Here is a 14,276-nt window from a genome sequence, read left to right on the forward strand (position 1 = left end):
AAAAAGATAGGGACTTAGAGTTGATCCTTGATGTAACCCTATCTTTATTGGAAATGCTTCAGTTACTCCGCCTGAAGTCTTTACTCTGGTCGTTACATCCTCATACATATCCTTAATTAGTTCAATATATGTTACGCTAACACCTCTCTTTTCTAAAATTCGCCATATAATTTCTCTTGGGACTCTATCATACGCTTTTTCTAAGTCAATGAATACCATGTGTAGATCTTGTTTTTGCTCCCGATATTTTTCAATTAATTGTCTAAGAAGATGTATAGCTTCTATTGTCGACCTTCCAGGCATGAACCCAAATTGATTTTCTGTCACTGTTGTCTCCTTCCTTAATCTTTTTTCTATTACTTTTTCCCAAAGTTTCATAGTATGACTCATTAGTTTAATACCCCTATAGTTTGCACAATTTTGTACGTCTCCCTTATTCCTATATAAGGGAACTAGAGTACTTATCCTCCATTGATCAGACATTTTTTTCGTTTTCAATATCATGTTAAATAATTTTGTAAGTCATTCAATACCTTGTTTCCCTAAACACTTCCATACCTCTATTGGAATATCATCTGGTCCAACGACTTTTCCATTGTGCATCTCATTTAAAGTTTGTTTTACTTTTGAAGTTTGAATTCTACGATAAAAATTAAAATTTCGATGCTCATTTGACCTAATTAAATTACCCAAGTTAAGTTGGTCTCCTAAACCTTCATTAAAAAGTTGATGAAAATACCTCTTCCACCGCTCTTTTATTTCTCCATCGCTTACTAATACCCTATTACATTAATCTTTAATACATTTTATTTGGCTAAGATCTCTTGTTTTTCTTTCTCTCACTTTAGCTATTCTATAAATGTCTCTTTCCCCTTCTTTTGTATCCAATTTTTGATATAACCGTTCAAAAGTTTCATTTTTTGCTTCACTCACCACTTTCTTAGCTTCTTTCTTGGCTATTGTATATTTTTTTAAGTTTTCCTCATTCTTACAAATATATAATTCCTTATAAGCTATTCATTTTTCCTTCACTTTCTCTTGTACTTTCTCATTCCACCACCAAGATTCTTTACTTAGCGGTGCATGCCCCTTTGACTCACCGAGGACACTCTTTGCTACTATTTTCAACTTTGATACCATCTTATCCCATGTTGTATTAGAGTCATCGTATATTTCACCTAATGCTTGTACTTCTACCTTCTCCTTAAATATATGTTGCTTCCCATCCTTTAACTTCCACCACTTATTTCTAGGAATTGTATATATTTTCTTTCTATTGATACTATGTTTAAGACGTATATCCAACACTACTACCCTATGTTGGGTAGTTAAGCTTTCTCCAGGGATGACTTTGCAATCTTTACAAATCTTTCTATCCTTCTTCCTAACCATAAGAAAGTCAATTTGCGATTTATTATTCCCACTTTTGAATGTGACTAAGTGTTCTTCTCTTTTCTTAAAAAACGTATTAGCTAATATAAGGTCATATGCTATCGCAAAATCTAATATAGTTTTCCCTTCCTCATTCCTCGTTCCAAACCCATAACCCCATGTACTCTCTCATATTCCTCATTTTTCACTCCGACATGTCCATTTAGATCACATCCTATTAAAATCCTTTCATTTGGTGAAATATTTTGTAATATTTCATCTAAGTCCTCCCAAATCCTTGATTTGTTAGCTTCATCTAATCCTACTTGTGGTGCATATACGCTAATTATGTTCATAGTTTCTTTCGCCACTATTATCTTAAGGGCTATAATTCTATCCTCTTTTCTAACTACTCCTACAACTTCATCCTTTAACAAACTATCTACAATAATACCCACTCCATTTCTTGTTTTACTCTTTCTAGTGTACCATAACTTAAACTCGTGTTCTCTATCATCTTTGCCTTCTCACCTGTCCATTTTGTCTCTTGTACACACAAAATATTAATTTTTCTCCTAATCATCATATCTACTATCTCCATTGATTTACCAGTGAGAGTTCCTATGTTCCAAGTTCCAAATCTTAGATTATTAGTTTTCCTATCATATTTGTTCTTATCTAACCTATGGTGTGAGAACTCTTGCCTATTTAACACTACACCCAAGTTCCAAATATTAATTTTTCTCCTAATCATCATATCTACTACCTGCATTGATTTACCAGTGAGAGTTCCTATGTTCCAAGTTCCAAATATTAGATTATTAGTTTTCCTATCATATTTGTTCTTATCTAACCTATGGTGTGAGAACTCTTGCCAATTTAACACTACACCCAAGTTCTCATCAAAACTACACCTTATAATCTCTAATTCCCAAACTTAAGAATGTTGTCACTTAAATAAACAATAAACTTGGGAAAACATCATATTACATACTAATGAAAATAATAATCAACTTGCTTTGGGCCCGACATTGTACCACTTTGCGCGCATCCTTAATAAGATCTGAGGTAGCTAATCCCGAACCTATTAAGATACTACTAGGAAATCTAGGGGCCTAGGGGTGATCTAGGAGCCCACCCATGGACCTTGTGTCCAGTACAATGCCACATCAAAGTAAAATACTTTCTTTAAATATCGCTTCCTTATACTTGCACTAGCTTGTCATTTCAACAAACACCTTGTGTGCACTTAATCCCTCACACTTATAGGGAAGCACTTTAGGGCACTGGAATATACTTCTTATCCCCAAACTACATGGGAAGCAATCCAAGACCCTCTAAACATGCTCTTAATCCCAAAAATTGTAAAGGGCATCTTACATAACATGTCTTATATCTTCTTTAACATGCATATCTCTTAATCATGCATACAACCATAAAAACCCACAATAAGAAGGTTCATACATGCATAATTGAAGCAACACATACTGCAGGTGAGTAGTACTTACATCCTTTCGCTAGATCTTACTATTTTAGAGGGTGTAGGGAAGAAAATCCTCTCTTTTGTATGCCTTGATCTCCAAAACACCCTTCACGTGCGTATGAAGCTTGTGGAATTATCCTCTTAGATCCTCCCCTTTAAGACTTAGAATTTTAGAAACCCTACTCCTAGATCTTGGCCGAAAAAAACAAAGGTGAAGGAGATGATTTCGGCTAGAGAGGAGAGGAGGAAGAGGGAGATGAAAAGTTAGGTTTTCATCTCATCCTTTTCCTTTTATACCAAGTGGAAGTTGAAACATCTCTTCACATATATTCTACATATAATGAATTGTTTCCTATTGCTCATATGATGCTACCTTACCACCACCCTAATGGCAACTTTAACCAATCATAAATAAGAGGTCTTAGATTCAATCCTAGCCCAAGGTCATTTATTAATCTATTATTTTCTTTTATCTCTTCTTCTACTTCTTTTTGTTGTATTTAAATAGAAGAATTTTATGGGTGTTACAAAGAGGCATAAGATGCTTGAGCTAATGCTATGTTAAGTTCTTCCCTGAGCTCTCGCTCCTTAGCTAACAATTCTTCCTCTTTTAAGTAGATTGCTTTGTCAACCAAAGCTTTGAATATAGCATCCACTGCAATAAAGAAAAGGGTATTTTAGTTTGTAAAAGATGGATAGTTAGAATGTTGGAACTTACCAAGGGAATATTGTAGGCTCTTTTGAACAGGGCTTAGGCCAAAAATATATAGAAGATCACCTCGTATCCATTGGTGAATGTGAAAGCGGTGACCTAGTAATTTACTGAAATATTCAAAAAAAATGGGATGTGGATGAAGCTCCCTTATGTCAGGGAGAGAAGGAAAGGAAGATTGCCACTTGGTGGACCACGCGACGGGCCCAGAAAATTTGTTAAAGAAAAAATGTGATTTCCAACCCATGATGGATGAAGGCATTCCTTCAAAGAACATAATCTTTGAGCGAGATTGAAAGAGGAATATTCCTGACTCTGATTTTTTAGGTTAAGAAAACATGAAAAAATACTGAGGAGTAGGAGGTATATTGAAGAGGTGAAATATCATATACAACCCACATAGATATCTAAAAGCGTTCGGAGTAAATTGTTGTAAAGGAATACCAAAGTATTGGCTTATATCTATCAAGAATGGAGGAATGGGAAAGCATAAAATGCAACTAAATAATCTTTGAAAAAGGTAACACAGACATCAGGAGGAAGACAGGCATAAACGTCAGGTTGCGGGACCCTAATACGATATTCTTTAGGGATTTCATATAGAGAATGGATGAAAGTTCGGTCGACAGTGGTAAAGGAAGAATGAATTTGAGCGTACCAAGGGAGTAAAGATTCTTCAGCCATGGTGAAAAACGGAAACACTCAAGGAATAAGTGACTTACTGAGTCCTTAAGTAAAGAAGGTCACAGAATGTAACGCCCGCCCTCCCTGCTATCCCTAAGGGACGGGGCTACGATACTCTATGTACAAATTTTCTTTTTAAAACAGCGGAAGACTTAAAATAATTTTCTTAGTTTAATAAAAACTTTTCTTTTATTTTCTTTTTCATCAAATCCGAACTACACAATCAAGGCCTCAATAACATAATATCAAAATTAGTAGAAACATAACATCAAGTCACACATACGGTACTACAATTCATGATACCAAAGCGTAGTTCTTTAAAAGTTTTAAAAGCAGGTTCTTATTTGGTTGCCTAGCCACTGCCACACACATCTCCTTGCCTCTCCTGCTGCTCCTCTAGCTCATCCAGCTGTTTCCTTTATCTGTGGTACAAGGAAAGTAAGCTGTGTGTACTCATGGCTCAGTAAGTTCCTTTCCTACTCATTAAAACCGAAAATCATAGTATAATCAAATAATGTCTCAACATGGCATCATATCAACTAGTCATGACATAATGTAACATACTCTTTTAAGCATATCATGCAACATGAAGGAATCATAACTAGTCATGGCATATCATAGCATAAAGCATAGCATGAAACATAACATAATCGTATCTAATCATGGCATATCGTCATAAGGAGTCATGGCATATCATACACATGGACATATCATGGAACATAACATAATCATATCCAACCATAGCATATCATAAATCGTCATAAGGTATATGCAATATGATTTGAAAAACATGTATTCGAAAAACATGTGTATGTCTCATGATCTTTAAAACCATTTCTTCTTACATATATATTTGAACATAATCTCAACTTAAAGGGGATCCCGGCTATGTACCACTTACATATTGCGCGCAACCTATGTAGGTCGAAGGGAGCAAGTCTTGAACCCTACAAGGCAAACATACTAGGCCCGAGTCTTACTCCATCGACCTAGGGGCACTTAGGAGCCCATCCCTAACGAGGCCCGAGTCTTATTCCATCGACCCCGGGGCGCTTATGGAGCCCACCCTTGGTACAAGCCATATAAAGTAAAGTACATGTCATACTTATACATATCATACATCATAAAAGCATGCATCACTTAGGCACACATCATATCATAAAAGTATGCATCACTTAGGCATACATCATGTCATAAAAGTATGCATTACTTAGGCATACATCATGTCATAAAGGTATGCATCACTTAGGCATACATCATACCATAAAAATATGCATCACTTAGGCATACATCATATCATAACAATATGCATCACTTAGGCATACATCATATCATAACAACATGCATCACTTAGGCATACATCATATCATAATAATATGCATCACTTAGGCATAGATCATAAAAAAAACATGCATATCTTAAGCATAAAGCATATCATCAAGCATGCATAATTTAACCACATAGCATATCATAAAACATGCATATTTTAAGCACTAACATAGCATCAAAGCATGCATAATTTAACCACATAACATATCATGAAAGCATGCATATTTTATGCACTAAACATAGCATCAAAGCATGCATAATTTTAACCACATATCATAACATAAGCATGCATATTTTCAGCTCATATCATATCATCAAAGCATGTAAAATTTACCCACATATCATAACATAAAGCATGCATATTCTGAACTCATAACATATCGTAGAAATTCTCATCTTGTATAGCTCACAAGCATACATGTCTAAGCATAGAAGTGTATCATGTGCTCATCCAATCATAAGGAACAATGTAACATGATTAATTTGGGTACTAAGCTTCCTAATCCCTTGGGTTCTTATCTTGGCCGAAACCCTCTTAGGTGCCAATTTAGGTTTTAAACAACATTCAAGCATGTAGAACCTAATTCATCCACATATCATTTTCATAGGAAGTATTATAAACAAGATTTACTTGGACTCTAAGTTCTCCAAGTCCTTAAACCTCATTTGGCCGAACCTTAATAAGTGTGAAACAAGGTTCTAAATGACATAAAGCATGGAAACCTTAACCATATTTATAGCATTTGTTTCAAGGAATATGGTAAGCACAATTGAGTTAATTCCTAAATCCTTTAAGCCCTTAAAATTATGTCATGGCCGAAACTTACAAGTACTCATTTAGGTTTTCAAGCAAGCACATAAGCATGTGAACTTCCTCTAACATCATGTATAAATTTATAAATGGCATCATACAAGTGGTCATGGCCAAAACTTCCCTTAGCATCAATTTAGGTCACTAACAACATATAGCATGTGAATTTTTAGCTTTCTACATTTCATATTTCATGGAGAGTGACATGAGCATGTTCAATGTAAGTTCTAGGGTTTCTAAAGCATGTATCCCTTCATGGCCGAGACTTTAAAGTGTCCATTTGAATCATAGTTAAATATATAAGCATGTGAACACAATCAACATGTTGTCTCAATTTCATAAGAAGCATCTTTAACACATGAGGTCTTAATTTTAAGGTTTCTTGGTCTTTAAACCCTACATGGCCGAACCTCATCAAGCATGGAATTTGTTCAAATGGCATAAAAACATAGAAAGTCATAACACATTTCATAACATGTATAAAAGTCAAGCACTATAAGCATACATTTAAATTGTGTCTTAGGTTTCCTAGGTTTTTCCTTTCTTTATCTCATAGCATATTTTTGGCCGAAATCTTCCATGTCTTTAACTAGGTTTTAGGTGGCCTAAAGTGTGGAAAACCTAAACAAGTTTTATGGCAAAAATATCAAAGAAACTATACATAAAAATTTGGTTCACAAACAAGCTAGGACCCTTGTGGTCATAATTATCGTATATCATGCAACCAATTTTCCTATACTCTAATTAAGCATGGGGGCATCAAACAACTTTCATATCTTATTGTCATGGAGGTTTTAAGCATGTTAAAAATCTGTTTAAGCTATTCTAAAGCATCCATCTTACCATGGCCAAAACATTAAAAGTGATGTTCATGAGTTTCTATCAACATACAAGCATGCAACTCTTTAAGAAACTCTATATTCTATCATATAAACATGGTGAGTTTAAATTCAAAGTCTTCCTAACCATAAACCCTTCCTTGGCCGAAACTTGTGAGTGGGGTACTTTTGGTTCAAAGTAACCTTCAAGTATGAAAACAAAATAATGGATCCTTAACCATTTATTTAGAGGGTTTTGTACAAGTTAGGTAAACAAATAAATTTCCTAGCCCTTATAAAACCTTTTTGGCCGAAACTCTAGGGTTAGGTACATCTCTAATCCAGCATCACATGTATATAAAAATATGAGAGAAAACCTTCTTACAAAGCATAGAAAAATTATCATGAATCAAGGCTTATATTAAACATTTCTAGGATCAACAAGTCCTTTCTTTGGCCGAATTTTCACAACTTTGTTTCTAGGTTTTAAAATCCTCATAAAATCCAAAAACACATTAAAACCACTTTTACCATAGGTGAGGGGATACTTACATCCTTTTCTCTTGTGGTTCTAAAGTGTGGTGATGAAAGAATGAGTCTCTTCTTCTTGTTCTCCTCCTTTGATCTCCCTTGGTAGCCTTCCTTGTATCCTAGGAGGAACCTTATTTTTGGGGACCGAAAATGGAGGAGAGGGGGCTGAGGGTTCTCGGTGGTGAAGAGGAGAGAATGAGAGAAATGAGAGAAAAATAAAATCTTCTCTTTACATGCTCCCTTTTATGTTAAGGGGGAAGAGGTAGCAAAATTAGTTTTTGTTTTCCTTCTCCCTTAGCCCTTTTTTTTCATTTTCTTTTTATTTTATTTATTTATTTGTTCTCATCATTCATGATGAAACAAAGGGGGAATGAATCCCCTTAATTCTCCTCTTTAAGTCACGGCAAAGGGAGAGGAAGAGGGAGAGAAAAGAAGGAAGGCAAGTTGCCTTTCTCTTGCTCTTTTCTTGCTTTCTTTTGGCTAGCTTTTACTCTCATCCTTATCATGAGTTTCCCTCCTTTGCTATCAATATATCATTCCTATACCAACTGGTTATTAACCATTAATCCTATCATTTACATCATGAGAGGTTCAAGGTTCAATCCTTGACCACTCCCTATTTTTATTTTTTTTTATTTCTTTTTGGTTCAACATTCTACTAATATTTTTCTAAGACAATTTCTTCATTCTCATATTTATCTTAAAAGCTTAGTGGGTATTACATAGAAAAAGACCAAGGAAGATGAGGAAGCGCGGGTTGTTGAAGGAAGTCAGAAAAGAGAATTGTCAAAGAGTAATTGGAGGAAGATGAAGAGTAAAGAGTTAAAAAAGACTTAGGGTTTTAGGGCAATATAAGGATCACTGTTAAATTAAAATGATTTGACAGAGGAGAGCTGTTGATTTGCCAAGAAGAATGTGTGATAAGAAACAAACGAAAAGCATGCCAAGGGTGACTTAGGAAAAGGGGGGAAAATGTTATGTGGTGCTTGTCCAGGAAGAGACATTTATGATAGACAGAATAGATCGAAGCATATACTGAACTGCCATATCTTCAAACATTCTCTTTCCGTTGAAGGACTAATTACTAATGAGACCATTTTGAAAAACTGTGCAAATCTCAAAATATAATAATAAATAAATAAATAATAATAACGAGTTCGGTGAACCAAGGGAAAACATAGGTTGAGGTAGTGATATGTATTAGAGTAAACTAATATCTTAAGAAGTAGAATGACTAAAGCCAACAAAATGTTCTTCCATAAATTGTAACCAAATTAAGCTTGGACGAACCAAGAAACACTTGGCAAGGTAAAAAGCATAACCTGACATAAACATAGAACTGTATATTATCACCAGTAATTATACAATCATAACTCTTAGACTTCCGAGAATCTTTAAAAACAAATACAACAGATAAATAATTTTCTACTTATTATGCTTCCTGGAGCTACCATATTGTTCTTCCCATCCCAAGTACAGGTGTGTGGAAGAATGACAGCCTGGACAGAGAGGAGATGTTTGTCCTGTCCTCTTACACTTGTGTGATTCACCCTCTTGGGTTTGTGGCAAAGAAGCTAGCTCTGATCTAGCCCGATCTAATTCAGTTTGCAAAAAATTTACATTAACTTTCCGTTTGTCCAAGTCTAGTTATTGTCGCAATATCAGTAAACCGTCTACATGAGCCTTCCTAGTCAAAATGGTTATTTATAAAGCATATTAAGCTCTTAGATCATCTCTCTCCTCAATCTTTTTCTTTAAATCCAAATAAGCTTTATCTCTCAAAGCCACTTCAGACCGAACTTGAGACTGAGCTACTAGTAGACATACTTCTAATCTCTTTGGTTCGAGTGATGTAGATCTAAGGCTTGCATAGCCTCTGCCAAAGACTTCTCTTTCTCCCACAATAGTTGATCCCAAGGAGGATGATTGGAAGTCATAACTCTCAATAATATCTTTATAAGAGAGTGAAGTAAGAAAGAGTAAAGGTTGATGTTGCAGAAATTAGGATCACACCTCTATTTAACTTGGTCACAAGATATATGCTGAGGGTGTCATGGGATAACTGTAGTAGGTATGAATAACGGACAGAAATAGACTTAGGTCTAGTCAGTCGGCTATACCTCCTTTGACTAGACTTGAAGGGAGGCTAGTGATACGGCTTATGATAGGTTGGCCAGGTAAGTGAAAGAGGGATTTAGGTCAAGAAAGATAGGAGGGATATGTGGCCAGTCGAGTGAAGGTCGAGCGAGCACTACAACAAAAACCCTCATAGACATCAGTGGAACAACAACGGTTTTAAGCAAAAACCGATGTCTTTGAGTATTTTACACCGGTTTTTCCAAAAATCGGTGTCTATGAGCGCAGATTTTCGCTCATAGACATCAGTTTTTTAGGCAATGTCTATGAGCGTCCGTTTTTTCATTAATAGACACCGATTTTAACATCGGTTTTTAAAATCTGATGTCTATGATAATTTTCCCACCAATACTTAACTAAAATTTTCAACTCTAACCTAACCCTATATGATGCCGTCCACGGGAGGCAGAGAGAGAGAGCCGTCTTCGGGCGACTCACCTTCTCCGCCTCTATCTTCTCCTCCCCTCCCATCGCCGACCCAATCTTGACCTCCTTTATTCTCCCAATTCAAAGCAGACAGAAATAGAGATCGGAGATCTGTGCTTCCGATTCACCGCTCGATCCGCCAAGATGCAGATAGGTTCCGAGAAGGCGTCGTCCCTTGATCTCTTGTCGGTCGTCATCGTCTCCCTCTCTGACGGCTATGGGCTTGATTCCAGCACCGGGGATGCGTTCGTGGAGAACCGGCTGCTGATCGCCGTCCTAAGCATAGTCATCGCCGTGCTTGTCGGTTGCGTGGCAATCTTCTTCGTCCGGCGATCGAGCGGAAGGAAGCCCGCCGAGACGCCGAAGCCGCTAGTGGTGAAGACCCAGATGGATACAGAGGAGGACCAAGGGAAGAAGAAGGTCACCGTCTTCTTCAGGACGCAAACCAGGACGGCTGAGGGGTTCGCGAAGGTTAGGGTTTTTATCCGAGTAGTTCATTTTTTGAATTTTTCTCCCATGATCTTAGATTTTCCCCCCTTCTAGGCGCTGGCTGAGGAGGCAAAAGCACGGTACCCTAATGCCATATTTAAAGTCATGGATATCGTAAGATTATCTTCCTTCTGTTTCAGATCATTGGAAATACTACTGATTAATTGACTGATCTGTAGTTAGTTTCCTCAATTATAGGATGAATATGCTACTGAGGATGATGAGTACGAGGAGAACCTGAAAAAGGAGAGCTTGGCTGTGTTTTTCTTGGCTACGTAAGTTGAAAGCCAGGAATTTTTTATTTTTATAAACGATCAGTTTCCTCAAAGTTCGAGCTGATCCCTTTGTTTTCTTTAGGTATGGAGATGGCGAGCCTACTGATAATGCTGCCCGGTTCTACAAATGGTTTACAGAGGTTCTGGAAACATGCACATTTAGTTAATCTATTCTACCAATAATCCTTTTGCATTGATCGATTGATGATTATTAGTTTTTATAGGGGAAAGAGAGAGGAACCTGGTTGGAAAATCTTCAATTTGGTGTGTTTAGTTTGGGCAATCAGTAATATGAACATTTTAATAAGGTTTGGCATGATGAAATTGTCAGTATTCTTTTTGTGGGAATTGCTTGGCTAATATATTTGTGTATTGTGTCCTTGCAAAGGTTGATGTGGTGGTCGATGAACTGCTTTATGAGCAAGGTATATAGTTGATTTATTTAGTTTGTGATTTGACTAAGTCACATATGCTCCTAAAGCTGATTTTAAATCCTATCTTCAGTTGCAAGCTCAAAGTTCATGCATTTCATTTTTCTAGAGAATTTAACTTGTTTTGTAGACTAATTGTTACTCTAAAAACTTGTAAAGTCAACATGGTATGAGGAGTTACTAAGAAACAGTTGAGTAGTCATGTTATCTGTGAGTTTCATACATACAACTGTAATGTAGTAGTCATGTGCAAGTTTGCAGATGTGTTTAATGAATTTAAGCATCATTCGTACTTGGATATTCTTCTATATTTTTTTTCCTCTGCATAGGCGCCAAGCACATTGTCCAAGTGGGGTTAGGAGATGATGATCAGGGTATTGAGGATGACTTCTCTGCATGGTATGTAGTATCAGCAAACTTTTATGCATGCCATCCAAATTTCAATGTCGGCTACTGCTATTTTTTAGTTTTCTATTTTTTTTCTCTTTTGCCCATCATTATCTCATTACTCCTGTGTGGAATATGAAATATCAACTGTACTTTCAGGAGGGAGCTTCTTTGGCCGGAGTTGGATAAGTTACTTTAGGAAGAAAATGAGACAGGTGCATCTACTCCTTATACAGCTGCTATTCCTGAATACCGGGTTGTATTTGTCAAGCTTGAAGAAGTTCCATATCTGGACAAAAGTTTGAATTTTGCAAATGGCCATGCTATTCATGACATACAACATCCATGCAGGTAGAGATGCTCTTTACAAAGACAAATCTGTTGGGTTACTCTACAAGCCTTTGTTGTCATTGCTAGTCTTTTGACATCCTTTGGTATTCATGCTAGCCTCTTGGTTCATCTTCAAGTTAGATGTATATGAATGCTTACTCTATGATGCCAAAATTTGACTGTCTTGGTAATAATGCTAAAAGAATATAGCTTTACTGAACTCCATTTTGCTTCATCATGCTTTAGTTATTCAGATGGTATAGCTAATTTACTCCTTCAGCACACAGTTTTATGGAAGGTGGCTGGAAAACTAATCATGCCAAAACTAAAGGGCTTAACATCTGAGATTAAAAAAGCTCCGTCATCTGGACTTAAGTGGTCCTTTTCTCCTGGGACTAACCTGCTATCAGGTGGTGATGCAAAACTTGAAAAAGAGTCTAGGCAAAAACTAAATGAGTTTTCCAAGGAACTTAGAACATTCAGAAGTGTTGACTTGTCAGGTTAGCACACTAAACTTGTTAGAATGTATCTACAACAAGTGATTACAATTGTTCACTCTATAACTGATTATTTCTAAATCTAATATCTGGTAATAAATATGCTGAGATAACTTTTTCAGGGGATTAAACTTACATTTACTTTACCAAGGTAATGGAATACTTGTAGATATTTAACAAATTCATGATTCTATTAGGTCGTAACTTTGGTGATGATGGTCTGTTTTTTCTTGCTGAAAGCCTTGGTTACAACAGGTTAGTTCTTTTCCTTCCTTTTCCATAACCTTACTTTTTTTCTTGTTCCTACTTGTAAACTATTACTGAACCAGACTCTTAAAGGTATGACATTACTAAAGCAAGACATTTAAGCATAACTATTTTTTGTGTCGTTTAGCATCTCATTAGTTTTTTTCCAAGTCTCAGGCAGCAGAAGAAGTTGATTTTTCTGGCAATGGGATTACAGCAGTTGGCCTAAAGGCACTTTATGGTGTTCTTCAGACGAATACCATGCTTAAAACTCTGAACCTATCAGGAAATAATATTGGCGATGAAGGAGCTAAGGTAAGTCCATTTTTTAATTTTAATTTTACTAATTTTTATGTTTGCGCCTATTCATCTGGAAATAAGCAATTTGATTCTGTTGGAAGTACAGTAGTGTATTGGAATACAAGAAAAATTAAAGTTCATTACAGTAGTGATTCTGCTGGAAGTACAGTAGTGTATTTGATGAGGTATTGACATCATATCGTGTCAGCTATAAAATGTATGTATATATGTCATGGATATCCTTTACACAAGACTCTATTTTTATTATTCTTTGTGTGGGTTTAGAAGTCAGTAGAGGCACTGTACTATCAATAATCTTTTCAATTTTGGTGAATGTTGAAGTTTACACCTGCTTTCTTTTTCAGGAGAATGTGGATATTAAAATTTTAACAAATGATGATGTTCTAGGTGATGCAATACCTTATGATCAGCAAGATGCAATGCGCCACCTCTGTTACCAATTCCTTGATTTAATGTCGCCTACGGTATGGATACTTCACCTTGTAATAGTTGTTATTTCTTTCAATTATATTATCCACATTAAATGGTCATTAAATAATACTACATCTGTAATAGGAAGTTGCTGCAATTACACTGGAATTTTAGATCATAAGCTCTACTTTTTTTCCCTTCTTCTAGCACCTCTTGATTTATGATTCAGTTTTTTCTCAGTTTTCCACTTTTCTTTTATGGTCTTTCTTTATGAATTTTATTTTTCAAAACTTTATGAATCTGTTATACATAATCAGTCAGGGAGCCTCTGTTATTTATTGATTCACAAGTACCTGTTATTTTGGTAACTAATATAGTTATACTTTAGATCCAGCCCTACTAAAATTTTCAATTAACAGTCACATTTTCACAATGCGATTTGGTCTTATTTGCTGTGGTTTTATTTGATCGTATTAACTCATTTATATTTTATTTCTTATTAGTTCTCTGTTTCTTATTCTTGGTTATTAGGGAAGAACAAACCCACAATTTCCTGGTTCACATCCAGTTTCTCTTAACAGGTGTGTC

At 35.9% G+C, this 14,276-nt stretch overlaps 1 long non-coding RNA gene and 1 pseudogene across 1 annotated transcript; both read left to right on the top strand.

The window, feature by feature from the left end:
- The first annotated feature begins 10,293 nt into the window (after nt 1-10,293).
- On the top strand, nt 10,294-12,364 carry LOC121990956 (annotated as a pseudogene).
- A 90-nt stretch (nt 12,365-12,454) lies between these two features.
- On the top strand, nt 12,455-14,263 carry LOC121990130. The gene is made up of 5 exons (XR_006114468.1): nt 12,455-12,713; nt 12,908-12,965; nt 13,134-13,271; nt 13,622-13,741; nt 14,220-14,263. It is a non-coding gene; the product is annotated as an uncharacterized LOC121990130 (long non-coding RNA).
- The last annotated feature ends 13 nt before the right edge of the window (nt 14,264-14,276 follow it).

The sequence above is a fragment of the Zingiber officinale genome, chromosome 6B (assembly GCF_018446385.1).
Source record: "Zingiber officinale cultivar Zhangliang chromosome 6B, Zo_v1.1, whole genome shotgun sequence".
Lineage (NCBI taxonomy): Eukaryota > Viridiplantae > Streptophyta > Magnoliopsida > Zingiberales > Zingiberaceae > Zingiber > Zingiber officinale.